We start from the raw sequence: 16,072 nt of genomic DNA on the forward strand, positions 1-16,072 counted from the left end.
ATCGTAATTCCTCCGTGCTACGGGACGATTCGATTTGCATTTCGATACCCGGCCGCGGAGATAAAAAGCGACGGACTGGCTGCCGTTGCTGCCGTCGCGCGCGCACGTCGTTTAGCTCGCCCGCTCGCCGCCCGGCCGGTCGCGCCGCAATCTCCGTGTCCTCGTGTACGTTAAATAAATGAAGATTGCGTCCGTGCGAGACGCCACGTATTAAATTACGACGGCGCGGAATGGACCCCGGGAGTTGCAGTTGCGATCGTAAACCGTGCAGGTATTTCGGGCCGCGTCTTCTCGATTAGCGGCTGCTGCCCGCGGGCCTAAATCCGCTGTGGTTTCCGGGATGCACGGGTCATTTGTATACAGGAACAATAACTTGTCAATTACTTTTGAGAAGCAACGCGAAAATCTCCTGCAGGTACAGTCTCGAATCAGGAACGGAGACTTCCGTGCGGCGTCTATATACAATGAGACTTAGGACTTGAAATTTAAGAAAATTGACCAATCACAATTGATTAGTCCTCTCACGTGAGAAGAATAATCAATTGTGATTGGTCAGGTTTCTTAAATTTTCTTAAATTTCAAGTCTTAAAAGAATTTTCAAATTTTAAGTTCTTAAGTCTCGTTGTAGACGCCGCCTTGCGGAAGGTATGAAGCTTTCCACATCCAAATTTTCTGTGAGTGTAGAATTCCACACCAAAAATTCGCATTTAAAAATAAGTATTTTAATTTTTAGCAAATTTTAAGAAATTTTGAGTGACTTGACAGACAACAGTATTTGACTGGAGTGCCCATGTTGCACGCTATACATATATATGTAGAAAATATATTTCGCACATACAACAAAAGAGATAAAATATTTGTGTGTTATTGAGATCCCTCCCCTCGCCTGGATGAGGTATTCCATACAAAAAGTCAAAAATCTCCGTCCCTGTTTCGAATCGTGACACAATTTCGGAGAGCTACACGTCACCATCACCTGACTGCAAGTCTACCTTATTGTTAGTCGAATCCGGAGCACGAATAAGTGCATTCGCCGCTATCACGTCATTATGTTCGCGTGTTGGGAATGAGCGCAGTTTAGGGAATGAGTGCGTATATATATATATATATATTGTATATCATTCGCGCGCGCGCCTATATATAGTCCCCGCGTTAGAATAATGTTTCGCGAATGGGTCGCCAAGGAAAAAAAAAACGTTAGTAGCACGCGATAAACGTTAGAATATATACCCTACATTAAGCAACTGCGCGCGCGAGTTACTGCGCCACTAAATAATAAATTCAAGGCGACCTGGCAGTTTCAATCGCGCGAAGGCGCGATTTACGACGAAGTTTGCCGCGGCGCTAGTCGCGGCTAAACACCCCCCGAAGACGCGCGACCGGGCGACTCGTAACTTCATAAAGCGCGCAGCGCGCGCGGATTGCGAGTTAAGGAGACCCGGCCGTATAACGAGAGCTATCGACTACTACTTTCCTCCTCCTCCTCCCCGCGCGCGCGTCGCGTTCTCGTTACGCCTCCTCTCGCTTACGCGCGACGACGAGAACGTAAAATATCTCGTCCCGCAATCTTGTCGCGCGGGACGACGGCCAATCAATTTGCTTGCGGCACGCAGACGGACGGAACGGAGACCGGGGGCCGCCGCGCCGCGCCGCAATTTGTCGACGGCGGCGGGGTGTCGGGATCGACACCTGTTACGATCGTACTTACCGGGGATATTAAGTAGCGTGATGCACGTAGGCCGTATATAAAACCGTAGGGCCGGAACCCGGGCGGAATCGGGGGAGTAGGGACGGGAGGGGGATGCCGCCTCTTCGACGATCGACGATAAACAGTCGCGGTCGGGAAGGAAAGGCGAATTGTAATTAAAATCGGGAGCTCGCGCGATCGGGCTTCGCGATACAAATCCGATCGCGGACCGGATTGAAATCAGATCGATACGCCGGCGACACCTGTCAGCCTCTGTCAATTTTTTTTTTTTTCATCCCGCTGCACACGCGGGACAAAGCGCGTTTACGGAATCCTCGCGCGCGTCGTCGTCGTCGTCGTCTTCCGGCATCGCGCGAGCCACCTGAGCCAGCGCTCATTATGCACGCTGAGAAACCGCTGAAAACCACCTCAACAACGGTGATTGACGGTTCTCCTGCGCGGACGCAACTCTTTTTCGAGTTTGGACGGCGTGTGATTTAAATCCTTTAGAAACTCCAGTGACAATGGCGAAAAATACATGTCCTTAACACTTGACACAAATTACATCAGTACGTTCGGTGTGTTTCGAGTTTGTGTAATTCTAGGATGTTGCAAAAATAAAAAATGATAAAAAATTAAGATGTCTTGCAATAAATGTGTTTTAAGTATTAGTATATAATTTAATATTAATATGTAAAATGTAAAGTATTTCAAACCTATTTTTTGCTCCACGCGAAAAATTACGAATTATAAAAGAAAAAGCAAAGACTATTTCATTGTTAAAGCTTCGGTGGGTTACAAGTTGCACAGAAAATCTACGGAATTAGATCAAGCCAAATTTGAAGGACAATCGTCTGTTTCTTTTTTTATTTTGAATAGTGTGAATAAACAATGTATAAACATAAAAATTAGGCCAATGGGATTGAGCATATAAAAATAAAAGATTAATAAAAAATTAAATGAATAAACATATATTAAAATTCGTGGGATTACACAAAAAAATTCTCATGTATCTATAATTCATCGAAAGTTTCGAGCTACACAGAGCCTTCAAATTTTTATTTATTAATGAAGATAAGGCTCGTGAGTACAATTAGACAATAGCAAAACGTCTACTGCAATCCTAATCATATACATATTAATAGAGTCGTTCAGATTTAAAGTTGACAGAAGTTAACAAAAGAACAAATTTAAATGTCTTATTATTTGGAAGCCGCGTAGTGTGAATAAATAAATAAAAAAGAACAACTTGAATTCTCTCGTGATGATTTTTAAGGTAAATTCCCGTAGAATCACTTGGAACACAACTGAACTAACGGCCGAAGACGCTAAAAATTACGGGAGGACGAAGCGATAGCACGAGCGATAATAAAGATGGCCAAGGTTTCAATGGTTGGCCCCGTGCATTAATTAAAAGCGCGCGCGAAGCGCGGACCACCCGTTACATCCGTTTGTTTACGATCGCCTCTCGCGAAATCGCGCGCTTTTATCAATGGCCGAATATTATTCGTCCCTATTATCGTCCGTCGTTAATTTCCCATCGCGGCCCGGACTCGCGTCGTGGCAGCGAATTCATAAAAAGATATATACGCGCCCGATTTTCCATCAGCGATTTTTGCTTTACGGCCGGCCCCGCACGCGCCGTTATCGGGCACCACGAACAATAACAACGCCCGCCATCTCCCCTCCCCCGTAAATAATTGCTAAAAACTGATGTAGCGTCCGTAGACGGAATTCTTGCGCGCGCGTAGGCGTAAAATGGCGCCTTTTCCGGACGTCCCCGCGTCTTTATCGTCGAACGAGCGGCCGTCGGCAGCACCTATTGAAGAAGTGAAATAATGTTATTGGCATTCACGTTTAGCGATAAACCTGATACTCCTCGACTCGTAATAATTTCGCACACAAGAACGAGAATCGCTATTTATTACATTTGTAGATCGAACGCTACTTGGAAAAGGCGGCTATACCACTCTACGAGATATATTTTTACAGAGATATCTTCATTATAAAATATCGAACTTATAAAAATTCCATTCTCTTTCGCGGCGAGAGGACATTTATCTCTCGCCGGAGCGGAACGCGCAGGTTGTCGCGCGGTTGACGCGGTTGTTGGCGGTGTGTGTGTGTGTGTGTGTGTGTACGTGTGTTGGCATTTTTCTCCAGCGTTCGCGTTCCCATGTCCTTAAAACTGGCGCGCCGGGTGACATTAAACGGCGCATGATTTATGTGGCAAGCCTAATATTCCGTGCGCGGCTCGACAGGCCTCCGCGCGTTTACCTGCGAGGCAAAGTGAGGCGAACGGACGCGCGACCAAGCACCTGTTATCGGCCGTCCAGCTCGATACGATATATTATCAAATCTTGTCCCGTGACCGGAGGTGGTCGAAATGCCATTTCAGAATGGACGACAATTACGAGCCGCGTTGCAGTGCCCAGGCCGAGCCAATGTGTAAATCAAACATAGGGTGTTGCGATACGTACGCGCGTATACATTGTATTGTACCGTTTATCGCGATCCCCCCGCGGTCGGGCATCCGAGAATTATCGCGTGGACCGTATTCAATATGCGATGCGAAAATCCTCCAAGATCCTCTCGCGATCCTTTCGCGAAAGAAATCACGCTCGCGCTCGCGGGGTTCTCTACAAATTGTAGCCCATTAAAATAACGCGAGATGCTTAACGTTTCTCCCTCGCTGCGATATATGTAGAGTGATACGAGAGGTGTCACTTGAAATATTAGCGAAAGCGCCTCCTTCGAGCGAATTATTAAAGTTCGAGCAATAACACTTTTAATATTGATATCAGATCATCATTAAAGTTATAGAGCGATCAGAGTGGAGAAACAATTTCCCTTCTTCTATTTCTAACTCGCGGACTGCAGGCATTAGTTGTTCCACTTCGTATAGATATATTGATATATTAATAGAGAATGCATACAGCAACTGTAAAGTTCGCGGTATCGACTGCACACGCCAGTCGTGAAATTTCGCGATGAGAGATCTCGCCTTCGAGATTAAACGAGCAGATAATTTCAAAAGGGAATTTAAGTTCGCATGAAACAGTACGATTTTCAGAAAGCAAGAATAAAACTGCAGGCGCGTTAAGATATTGCCTATTGATAAACCTCAGAGAGAGAATATCTATATTTTCTAATACACATCAAAACAAAATTATTTGATTATTTACTTCGCGCCGCGACGAAATACGCAATTTACACAAAAATCGTGTGTCTATAATTGTAGTATAAGCTTCGGTTTTGCGTTTACAACTAATTTTTGTTTTCAATCCTTAAGACTTGTTGATGGCTCTGTCGACCTCTTCGAGGTTTTTCTATTTAGACGCGAAGTCACCCCACGTTGCGGTATCGACGGGCACCTCACGCTAATTTGCGCCCGCTCGCGCGTCCAGGTGCCCGCACAGGTGATTCGCATTTCGCGAATCTCGGCGTCGGACACCCGTTATAGCGCGACCCGTGTTCCCGTCCACGAACACAGCCGCGCCAGGCCGCGGGACTATATCGGTGTAAGAACGGTCGGTCGATGGGATGAGAGAGAGAGAATCGTCGTCCGGACCCGACGTCTACCCACCGAGTTGATAGGTTGTTCGAGCGAGAGAGCACGAAGGGCGTAGGAGCGAGACGGACGGAGCGAGCGTGGAGAGGATACGAGACGGCAGAAACGACACGGAAGAAGTGCAAGAGAGACGGCGGGAGAGGCGGTCGAGCGGCGAGATAGAATTAGAAGAGGACGTCGACAGACTTCGCCCGGCCGGTTGGCGGAGGATGGAGCGAGAAGGGAGGAAAAAGGGAGTACGCGCGCGTGAGAGAGGGTGGAACCGGCGCGGACGAAGCGAAGAAGCGCGGGTGCGAGCGAGAGGGAAAAACGCGCGTAGACGCGCGTTTGCGTACACGCGTATATACGCGTGTACGCACGTGCACACACACACCCACACACGCGCGCGCGCGTACCAAATATGTGCGTTTACGCGCGCGCATGTGTGTGTGTGCGTGTGCACCACACCGCGGGTTGGAGGAGGTGGAGCGAATAAGAGAGAACCGTGTTTCGTTTCGTTCGGCTTCGGCTCGCGGCCTCGGCCCTTTCGTGCTCTCGTCACGAAGCCCAGAAGAAGAAGAAGAAGAAGAAGAAGACAACAACGACGGCGAAGAAGAAGAAGAAGACGAGGGAGGAGGATATCTCTCGCGTACGCGCCGGAAGAAAGAGAAGAAAACCACCGCGGAGGGACGGGCCTCCACGTAGAAATCGTCCTACCGTGCTCTGCTACTACCTGCGATCCCGCAGTGAATCCGCCTTCCTTCCAGGATCCCTTCCTTCCTTCCTTCCTTCCTTCCTGACGCGCTTCTTCCTTCTTCGGTTTACTATCCCTTCGGTTCCTCTCCTTCACCATCGTCGTCTCCTTGCTCCTCCGGCGTCTCCTTTTACCACGTCCTTCGTCCTTCTAGCGCGAGTCCTTCAACTCTTCGTTTTCCGCGACGTCCTTTCGCGAAAAATCGTCATCTTTTTCATAGCTGAGGATAGATCTTTTAATTTCGATGTTTTCCTCTCATAGCGTCTGAAACCGAATTGATTGTGAAACAATCTGTGTACTTTTTTTGCATTGTGAGAATGATTGCGGGAAACTAGAAAGAAGAAAAGGACAAAAAAAAAGAGTATTAAATGGGTGAAATACAAATTCATTCGCATAAGGAATTTATACAATTTATTATTTCTTATATATTTGAATCCGTATAAATTGAAATCTTTAAACTTAATTATTAATAACATTATATCATGTGTATATATATTGTTTTATATATTATATATACATATATAGAGCATAATTATATCTTGATTTTATGTAATTACCGTGTTAAAAGATTGTTCTTTTATAAACTCTTCAAACGTTTTTTTTTAGCTGATTTGAGCTATGAATTTCTTTTAGATTCTGGGTTTCCGATAAGTATCTTACTTTGTGGTTTTCATTTTTCTTAAATTTTTACTCGTATCTTGTTTTTTTCTCTATCCGGAACGCGAGTGGATAATTCTTCTGTCTAACAACACCCGCTCGTTTGTTCCCTTTATGGGTGTATTTAGCGTGAAGTTACGCTCTGCTAGAGATTTAATACGTTGCGGGGGAAAAGCGCAAAACTTCGCGGACAGATCTGCCCTCGGTTGCGGCCTTTTGAGGCGGTTCTTCTTACGAAATCGCAAGCCAGCGCGCAGCGTTCCTCCGTCTTTGATTTCAGCACGCGCTTCTTCTCGACTCGCTGTAAGATATAAAACGAAAGGCCGCGCACACTCCAAGAAGCAGTCGCAAGAAGCTTACACAATAACTTGCTGCACTTTTTTAGTTGGCAACTAGAGCTTGGCTCACGCTCACGTGACACGCGTTGTAATACTACACCGTTTACGTACACGGCGAAATCAGCTGACACTTTTACTCACGACTAACGTATGATTTTGATACCGTATACGAAAAAGATTGTGCAAAAAATGTAGATCTTTGGAATATCAAGACTCTCATGGATGCACACTGAGAGAAAAAAAATGGTTGCAATTATCATAATTAATTACCACTTACCATAATAAGTATAAAACTCCCACTTTTGTAATTAATTATTGTAATTAATTTGTAATAATTATTATTTCTATAATTTTAGGAATAATAATTATATTCATAGTTTTATCAAATAAATACATAATTGACGCAAAAAATGACTATAAATTATAATTAAATTATGGTAATAATTACCATATAGTAGTAATTATCATAATTTAACTATAATTTATAGTCATTTTTTATGCCAAGTATATATTTGTTTGGTAGAACTATGAATATAATTATTATTTCTAAAATTATAGAAGTAATAACTACAAAAAATGGGACTTCTATAACCATAATTATTTTATTATGCAATTATGATTGCAAATATCAAATATTTTTCTTTCGGTGCGTATATACTTTCCTTCACTTGACAACTTGTCGCATTTTCTCCCCCCTCGAAGATCATTCTCCAACTTCGCGACATCGCGAAGAACAATGCGATTCGATATGCGAACTTTACTGCCCCTTCCTTTCCCTGCGTTCGTTTTTACTGCGGCCACACCGTCGCTGTATTTTCGTCAGACGTTCCGTTATTACTTATGAATTTGATGCTCCTCTTTTCGCGATTGCCCTTTCTGCCCTTCTTTTACCCTTTATCTTTCGTTATCTTCAGCTTCTATCGATTTCAATATTTCAGTCGAGAATTTCATAGTCTAGTCTACTATATCGGAGATTACATAAAAGAATTTTGACATATGCAGGTGAAAATCTCAGCGATTTTTTTTTAAATATATGTGAATGATATTTTTATGTTTCTGAAAAATCACATTGTGTCATAAAATTATAAAATGATGGATTGTGTAATGTCGTGTTATCGAGGTTTTCTAAGGTCGATTATTTCGCTTTCGTGAAATAATTGTCTAGGCTGTTTTTCGAACAGCGCCAAAGTTCCGATTGCATTTTAGAGTTTCGAATGTTGTTTCGTTTATTGGTATACGTATATAAAGCACACACTACTAATATGAAAGTATCTCCTCAGCTCGAGATTAGCTTCGCGCAAAGTTCCGTACTACACAGACGAGCGTCGTCCTCGCACGAATCCCGGGAGAGATCCGCGCGCAATTGGATGTCCCGTTAATCCCTCACCCTTTCTTTCCCCTCCTTCGTTTTGTGTTTCTTTCTTCTTTTTTTTTTACGTAAACGCGTTTCGTGCCTGTCGCCCAAAACGCCCCGTTACGTTCCACGAACGAGGCTCGTTCGCATGACGGCGCGGCTTAAGTTTCGCGTTACACGGCGGCGGCCTATCAAGATCAGAAAAATCGATCAGTCTATGAGAACGCTTCCAACTGCGAATTAAAATTGGCCGCCGTCTTCTCCGCGCCGTAACCGTGGAGAGGAGAGGAGAGGAGAGGAGAGGCATATACAGGGTGTGTCAGTATATTGCGGTAATAGAATTTGGAAACGATTTGAAGATTGAAACGATTTGAACACACGACTGACTTTTATCACGCTAGATATATTAGAAAAATAAAACGCCTCCGATATCAATTCTGGCGATTTGAAATTCAAAGCCATTGATAACGTCTCGTGCGGTTTATTTTGGCCTGAAGCCTAATGCGTTAAAACACTTCGATTTTCCATGTTAAATAACTATATGATCATAATGCAATTTAAATTTCTCAAAGTCCAAATCGGTGTTCTTATACATATGACTTCACTGTTAAATCTATAATGTTAAACTGTTAAATCTATAATGTTAACCTTATTTAAGTCGCCACTACTTAATAAATAGTTATTTTTTATTAAAACAATTTAAGGAGTTAAATAATTTAAAACAGTTCAAATTTAACCCAAATTTGAATTAAATTCTATTGTTTTATTTAAAAGTAATATTGTTTTAGTTAAACATAATTATTTATTAAGTAGGAGCAGTGGCGACTTAAATAAGGTTCAATTTGACACAATAGATTTAACAGTGTTGATGCATTCGCAGTATACGCAGAAATAAAAGGAGCAAGAGCTTCTTCATTTAAAATAAACAATATTAAAGACAAGCTCGTCAATGTAAAAACAAACAAGTACAATAAAATCAATCTGAGCTGATCAAATACGCGGATTTAATCATCTTACACTGTTAAATCTATAGCATCAAATTTAACCCTATTTGAGTCGTCATTGCTCCTACTTAATATATACCTAGTTATTTTTAACTAAAACAATGATAGTTATGTTTAAATAAAACAATGGAATTTAACGCAAATTAAATTTGAACTGTCTTAAATTATTTAACTCCATTGTTTTAGTTAAAAATAATTATATATTAAGTAGGAGCAGTGGCGATTTAAATAGGGTTAAATTTAACACTATAGATTTAACAGTGTAGATTGATTATATTGTGTTATAATATTAATAAATGTTGTCACTTTCATTTGATGCTTGTCAATTTGGCCTAATTTTATTATATTTGTTTCTTCATTTATTACAAAAATATTCTTCACAGTTGCGCGAAGCCAAATTCAAATCAAGATCGGTAATGCTATACTAAGCTATAGTGATTGTCACTTTATCAGTTTGGGAAACGCGTTGATTGACAGTAATTCGATCCGGTTTTATCGGAAGCGTGCAGGGTGTCTCGCGAAAAAGTATTTGTTAGCCATCTATTTTTCCTCAAGGGCGTATACGCGGACGTATTGTACGTCGCGTTTTCGAAATATGGCCTCACGGCCCACAAAGGCAGAATAAGTTACCGATCCGGGAATAATTAATCCAGACTATCGCGCCAACTCAGGCGTGCCTATTAGCAGACCCGATCGTTTCCGCGAGAATCCACCTTCTCATTTCTCAAATTCCAAAAGCCTTGTTGCGCGCATCGCGCGGCGCTTTCGAGCTGCCGGCGATCGTAATCCGATCGATTCAATTCATATACCGTGCCATTTCGCGCATCGCGTACAAACACTATGTGTATGTCAATCGACACTCCCGGGGAAAAAAAAAACGGAAGAAAAAAAAATACCCGTTTTGCTCTTTGCTCCCCGCCGGGGGATCCAAGGGGGGAGGGGAGGCGAGCTGACGAAAAAAAGGGACGTGCGACGAGAAGCGAAACTTCCTACGAGGGGATGAGAGAGCGAGAGAGAGAGAGACCGGGCTCGCGGGATCGATCAAACAAATCGATCTAAACGATCCACGGAGTGTATACGGCCTCGCATACTTCTCCTCGTTAATTGCCTTTTTTTCATCGCCGCGTTTAGGGAGTCGGCCTAAAGAGACGAAGAAGAAAGGGACCTAGCCGGGGGTATGCGCGGGTAGCGGCGGGGAACGGGGAGACCGCGAGGCACAGGTCCAACGGCGGGGGGAGGGGGGAGGTGGAGGGCAGGGCGAGATCGGCTGCTCGAGAAATAGTTTACGGTGCTTTCCGATCGAAGGGAATCGCGTGAAATCGAATTCGTACGCACGTACGACACGCAGGAACGCGAAAGGGCGAGAGGGGGCGAGCGGAGGTGGGGAAAAATAGAAAAAAGGATGAGGGAGGGGGGAGGAGGGAGAGAAACGAGGGGAGAACGGTGACGAGAGGCGGAGGAAGAAGGGGGAGGGAAAGGTGTATTCGAGAACGATCGCCAGAACACGATCCGCGTTGCTTTGAGAACGGCGATCGTCGGCAGCGCGGCGCGATGACGGGGCTGCTTCTGATACCCGGGCGAAAAATAAATGGCGCGCCCCGCCGCCAGCGAGCCTGGCGTGATAAGCGCGACGAGGCGATCCGATCTCGCGCGCAACGTGTCGGCTCGATCGCGACATTTCCGCGTTATTTCACGCCGTGGGAATTTAGCGTTTGAAATACCTACGCGGCAGGGAAATAATGTTTAGTATACGACGAATTTAATACGCGTCCGAAAAGAGAGATCGCTTTGATTATTTGTCGTAAAAATAATTTAAGACGAAGCGAGATGCTCGTCTCGTATACAATTTCTGAAATTACGCGCCGTTCGTACATAAATTATTTTAAGGCAAAACACAATCGACTGAACAATGCGTCTCCCTATTTTTATTGTAAAAATAAATCAAGACGTTTTGTACTTAAATTTTGTTTACGGAAGCACTTGCTTTATAGGAAATTAATAAAAGCTAAAATTGCAGTGAAATCAAATGATAATTTGAGAGGTAAGAGATTCGCGAGGAACGAAATAGCGATCTTTTTCTAGAGTATCGACAGGGAGTTTCGATGAAGAGCTTCCTGTCTCGGGTCCTCGATTTTTGAAAGCGATCGAAAACGCGTCAAACGGTCGGAGAGAAGCGATTTTCCTTCTCTTTCTCTCTCTCCCTCTCTCTCTCTCTCTCTCTCTCTCTCTCTCTCTCTCTCTCTCTCTCTCTCTCTTTCTGGATTTCGCCGTCGTTTTGTCCGCGTCGACGGCATGTCGTTAGGACGTCGATCGACAGTTACAACGGTGACGAACCTGTCAATGCAGAGAGCAAATAAACATCTGGAAATGTGGGGATTTGAAACTGGAACGCGTGCGAACGGAGCGAAAATCAGGAAAATGCAAACGTCAGAACGGAACTGAATATCCCCGAATCTTCTGAAAGATTATATGTAAAAATTAGGACAAAAATTGGCCGCATATGCTCGGATAAATTTTGCAAAATTGTTACTTTAACATACACGCTGTATAGGATTTTTTTATTTTTACATGAATATTATCAACATTGAATGTTGAATTACATAACATGGAAACAATTTTACATTATTTTATATTTATATTTTTGTTTAGTTATTAAAAATCTGTACATTTGTTTGACTAATTATTATTATTATTATTGCAAATGACAATACACATGTAGAACAATTGCGACCAATTTTGCATTATCAACAGTCCATATTAAATGAACATTTATATAAATTTTGTGAAGCGCGGGCTCCGCGGGCGGTTGCACGGGATGTCACGAATTGAAGCAATATTTGTTCCCCGTTCGCGCCCGCACGATCGCATCATCCGGACGCCGCAGTTTTGTATTTTTTCAAACTATTGCATTGTCTTCGCGTGTAATCGAATGCTCGTGTGGTGCAACAATTCGGAGGATATTAGGTAAACACGGCGTTTGTTTACCCGCGCGAAGAAAACTCGAAAACCGCCATGCGAAAATATGTAATCTCGGCCGGATTTTGTTCCGGAGCCCGAAGCACTTTCATCGCGAGCGATTGCGTTCATGTTGATTTTCCAAGAAATGCGTTGCCTGCATGCGTCCCAATTTCTCTCTCTCTCTCTCTTTGCGAGGGCGCGCGAGCGCGTGTCAGCGGCAGCCGCGCGGCTGGATTTTTCAACCAGGCCGGAAAATATTTTCGCTTGACGAATGCGCGGGGTAGCGGATATCTAGCAATTTACGACTCTGAACGATCGCTCTCCCTGATCGACATTCGGCTCGAGTGTACGCCGTATCGCTCGTCTGTCTCGGTACAAATTCGTCTGTCCAGATCGGCAGAGAGATCTATTCGTGGCGTGTGACGCTGCACATTAGCGATATCGCGACGGGGGAAAAAAAAATATACGAGACAAAGCAATTTTTTTAATATGTGTTTTATGGTCTGTAAATTTCCCATTTTATTTGTTAATCTTCATTACCGCCGCGATTTCTGCGATAGAATAGCGAGAAGTATCCCCCTCCTATTATCTCCCATTTTTCTCGCGTCTCATGTACAAGATCTTACGGCCAATAGTCGCGGTTCATTTCACGACAGGCATCTCTTGCATTTTCGCGATGACCTTCCACGCGTCGATGTCTCGTCGATCTCTCGATCTCGGGGAATCGCAATCGGCGCAGGGTCCACGCGTGTGTAGAGGAAAATCGTAAAGCTCGTTGTCGTAAAACGCCGCCTCCGCCCAATCCCGAGGTTTTTTTCTCTCTCTTTCTCTCTCGTTCCTCCCTCGTTTCCCTCGCCAATTTCCAGCATTGCGTAAGACGGTCGTTCGGGAAGTCAGAGAAGCGATAACGATAATCACCGGCTCGGACCCGCACAGAAGAGGAAAGAGAGAGAGAGAGAGAGAAGGCGATGCGGTCTCTCCCGGGGTTCTCCCGCAAAAATAAACACGGTGGATGCCGCGAGCCCGAGATATCGCGGTCCTCGCTGCGGATCCTGTAAAAGCGAATGGAATTCGCATACGATTTCCTCCTCGCGGCGGCGCGCACTTTAATCGCACCGGGAACGGCCGCGATAATTATATCGGATTTATCGCGCGACGTATTGGTATATCCGCGCGAGAGGAGGTATCGCCGAAGAGGGCGAGACCAGGTGCGATGAATGAAATCCCGGCCAACCCGCGGGGGCTGAATGAAGGCACGTCGGGGGACATTAGCGCGGCGACGACTCGCAGAAATTTTCGGTTTTACGCCGGCGATCGTAAAACATCAGCGCGCCGAGTTTACAGCCTCAAAGGGGCAGAATTTAATGTATGCATCGAAACATTAACGACGACGAATATTGCGTCTAAATTTATTAATTGGACGTCGGCCCTTTGTCTTGCCGCGACACGTGATCGGGGGAGAAATAAATGAAAGGCTTGTTTTCGTCAACGAGAATTAAAGAGTTCCGGGCGTAAATGCTGAAGCTGCGCGCGAGACAGAGACGGAAAATCCCACGAAACGTTTGATTCGTCGGGCAGGCGTGTATCCTTCGGCTGGTAAAAGCGAATATTTCAGCGGCGGATGCTGCACACCCTGTGTATACACCTTGCTAATCTGCGCGCGAGTATCAAAGCAACACATTTGCAGAATCGCATTTTCCGCGGCGAAAAAGGGAAGAAAAAAAGAAGAAGCGATTTATTATAACAACAGTCGCGCGCGCCGTTCGAAAAGTCGCGTACACGTGGGATACCTACCCCGTTAGTTTCTAGAAAACGATACTCCGCGCGCTCAAAGGGCTATTTGCGCTTAATTTAAAATCGCGGGGGGGCCCGCAATATCGGCAATTAGCGGCGACTACTTTCGACCCCAGAGAGAGAGAGAGAGAGAGAGAGAGAGAGAGAGAGCGAGTCGCGAATTCAGTTACCGCGTAAATTCCACGCTCGTGCGATATTAAAATTAACGGCGAAACAAGAACTGCCAGTATATTTTATATACCGGCAAAAAGCGCTTTTGCGCGCTACGCGAAATTTGATTCGCTCCGGTAACCTTTTTTTTCCGGGCACGCATCAACTCTTAAACTCCGCACTCCGTGCGGTCGAATATAAATCCGTTTTTTTGAAGGGAGGGGGGGAAGAGGAGGGGAGGGGGAGCAGGGGTTTTTCCGTGCTTTTACAAATTTATAGAATTATCCGTCCGTTCGTTTATCTATCTACGAATTGCGCTTCTATATTATTTTCCCATATTATATATATGTATACGGCGCAATGGCGCGTTGCGAAAATAGCTCCGTTCGCGTTTGGAAAATGGATTACCGGTACGGTAGGATTACGCGTACGGTATCGTATAGCCCCCCATCTACCAGCTACCTACTCGGCTAATCTACCTCGCCGGAGTCGACGTTCTCTTCCGGAGCAAAAATGAGCTGGCTCCGGGGGAGGTGAAGGGTCAAGCACGAATCGGCAACTACCTGTAATCAGTAGTATGCGCCTCGCGCTCCGATTACGAGGGGGAGAGGGGGCAGGGAGGGAGGAAGGAAGGGACACGGCATTCGTGCGAAAGTAATATCCACTTCCTGGCCGCGAATCGATTTCCGGTATTGCGTAAGGCGACGGTTATAGCGGCGATCCCTTGAGAGAGAGAGAGGAGGCAAGGCACGATAATAATGATAATTGTTATCTTTAAGTCGGACCACCGGGTCAGGTACGACCTTCAAATATACTCTCTAAAAGTGAATCAATGGAATCATCACTGATATTCAATGTACTTACAACTGTGATAAATAGCGAGTGATTTCAGTATGACAGTAAATTTCATTGTCAAACATTTAAAACTGAAATTCATTGTTTTTCAGTGATATTTGAATCAGTATATCATCACTGAAACAATATTAAAATCACTCACTGTTTATCACAGTTATAAGTACACTGAAAATCAATGATGATTCTACTGATTCATTTTTAGAGAATACAAGATTTATTTTTGGGTAAAAGGTTACTTGGAAACTACTGCATTTTATTTAAAAAATTGATGTAATTGTTATTAATTAATTAATTGTTGCAATGCATACAATGTTGTAATGCATACAAAGTTCTCGTTAGATCTGCTTTTTTGTGCTATCGATTTTATTTCAATTATATAAATTGTCATACACTGTACGTTTATGAATTCCTCGAAAGAAGCTTCGACTGGACGGAGAGGAGAAAAAACGTCTCGTGAAAATATTTGCGAAATTCGCGAGTTATCCGGCGGCGTTGAAGCCGCTCGATGGTGATTTTCCCAGGAATGCCGGCGATCGTTTCCGCTTTCCGTCGTCCGTAAACGGCAAGCCCCCTTTCTTGCGTTTCTTTCCTTTTCTTCTTCTGCCACGATGGGATATTCCGCCGATTGCCATGCGCGGTGATAGGCATTTCTTGAATTTTCCATATCCAAGCTCGAGGAAAATTAGACAGTAATTTCGCTGGGGAACGGTACGCACGAGAAAGGGAGAAAGAAGGAACGAAGGAAGAGAAAGATAGAAGGAGGGAAAGTGGAATTTTTATCTTGCATCGTAAGAGATGAAATTCTGTCCGCACATGATACGTAATTACATCCGGTTGGTAATCAAAAAAAAATCTCGTAAAAAAATTGGTCCAAAGTACCGAGCTGCTTGACCGCGCATATATCTTTCTATCGTAGAAAAATTCATCCGAGTCGGGCAAGACTTGAATTATTGCGCTAACGCATACCTTAA

The sequence above is a fragment of the Wasmannia auropunctata genome, unplaced genomic scaffold (assembly GCF_000956235.1).
Source record: "Wasmannia auropunctata unplaced genomic scaffold, wasmannia.A_1.0 LD335677.1, whole genome shotgun sequence".
Lineage (NCBI taxonomy): Eukaryota > Metazoa > Arthropoda > Insecta > Hymenoptera > Formicidae > Wasmannia > Wasmannia auropunctata.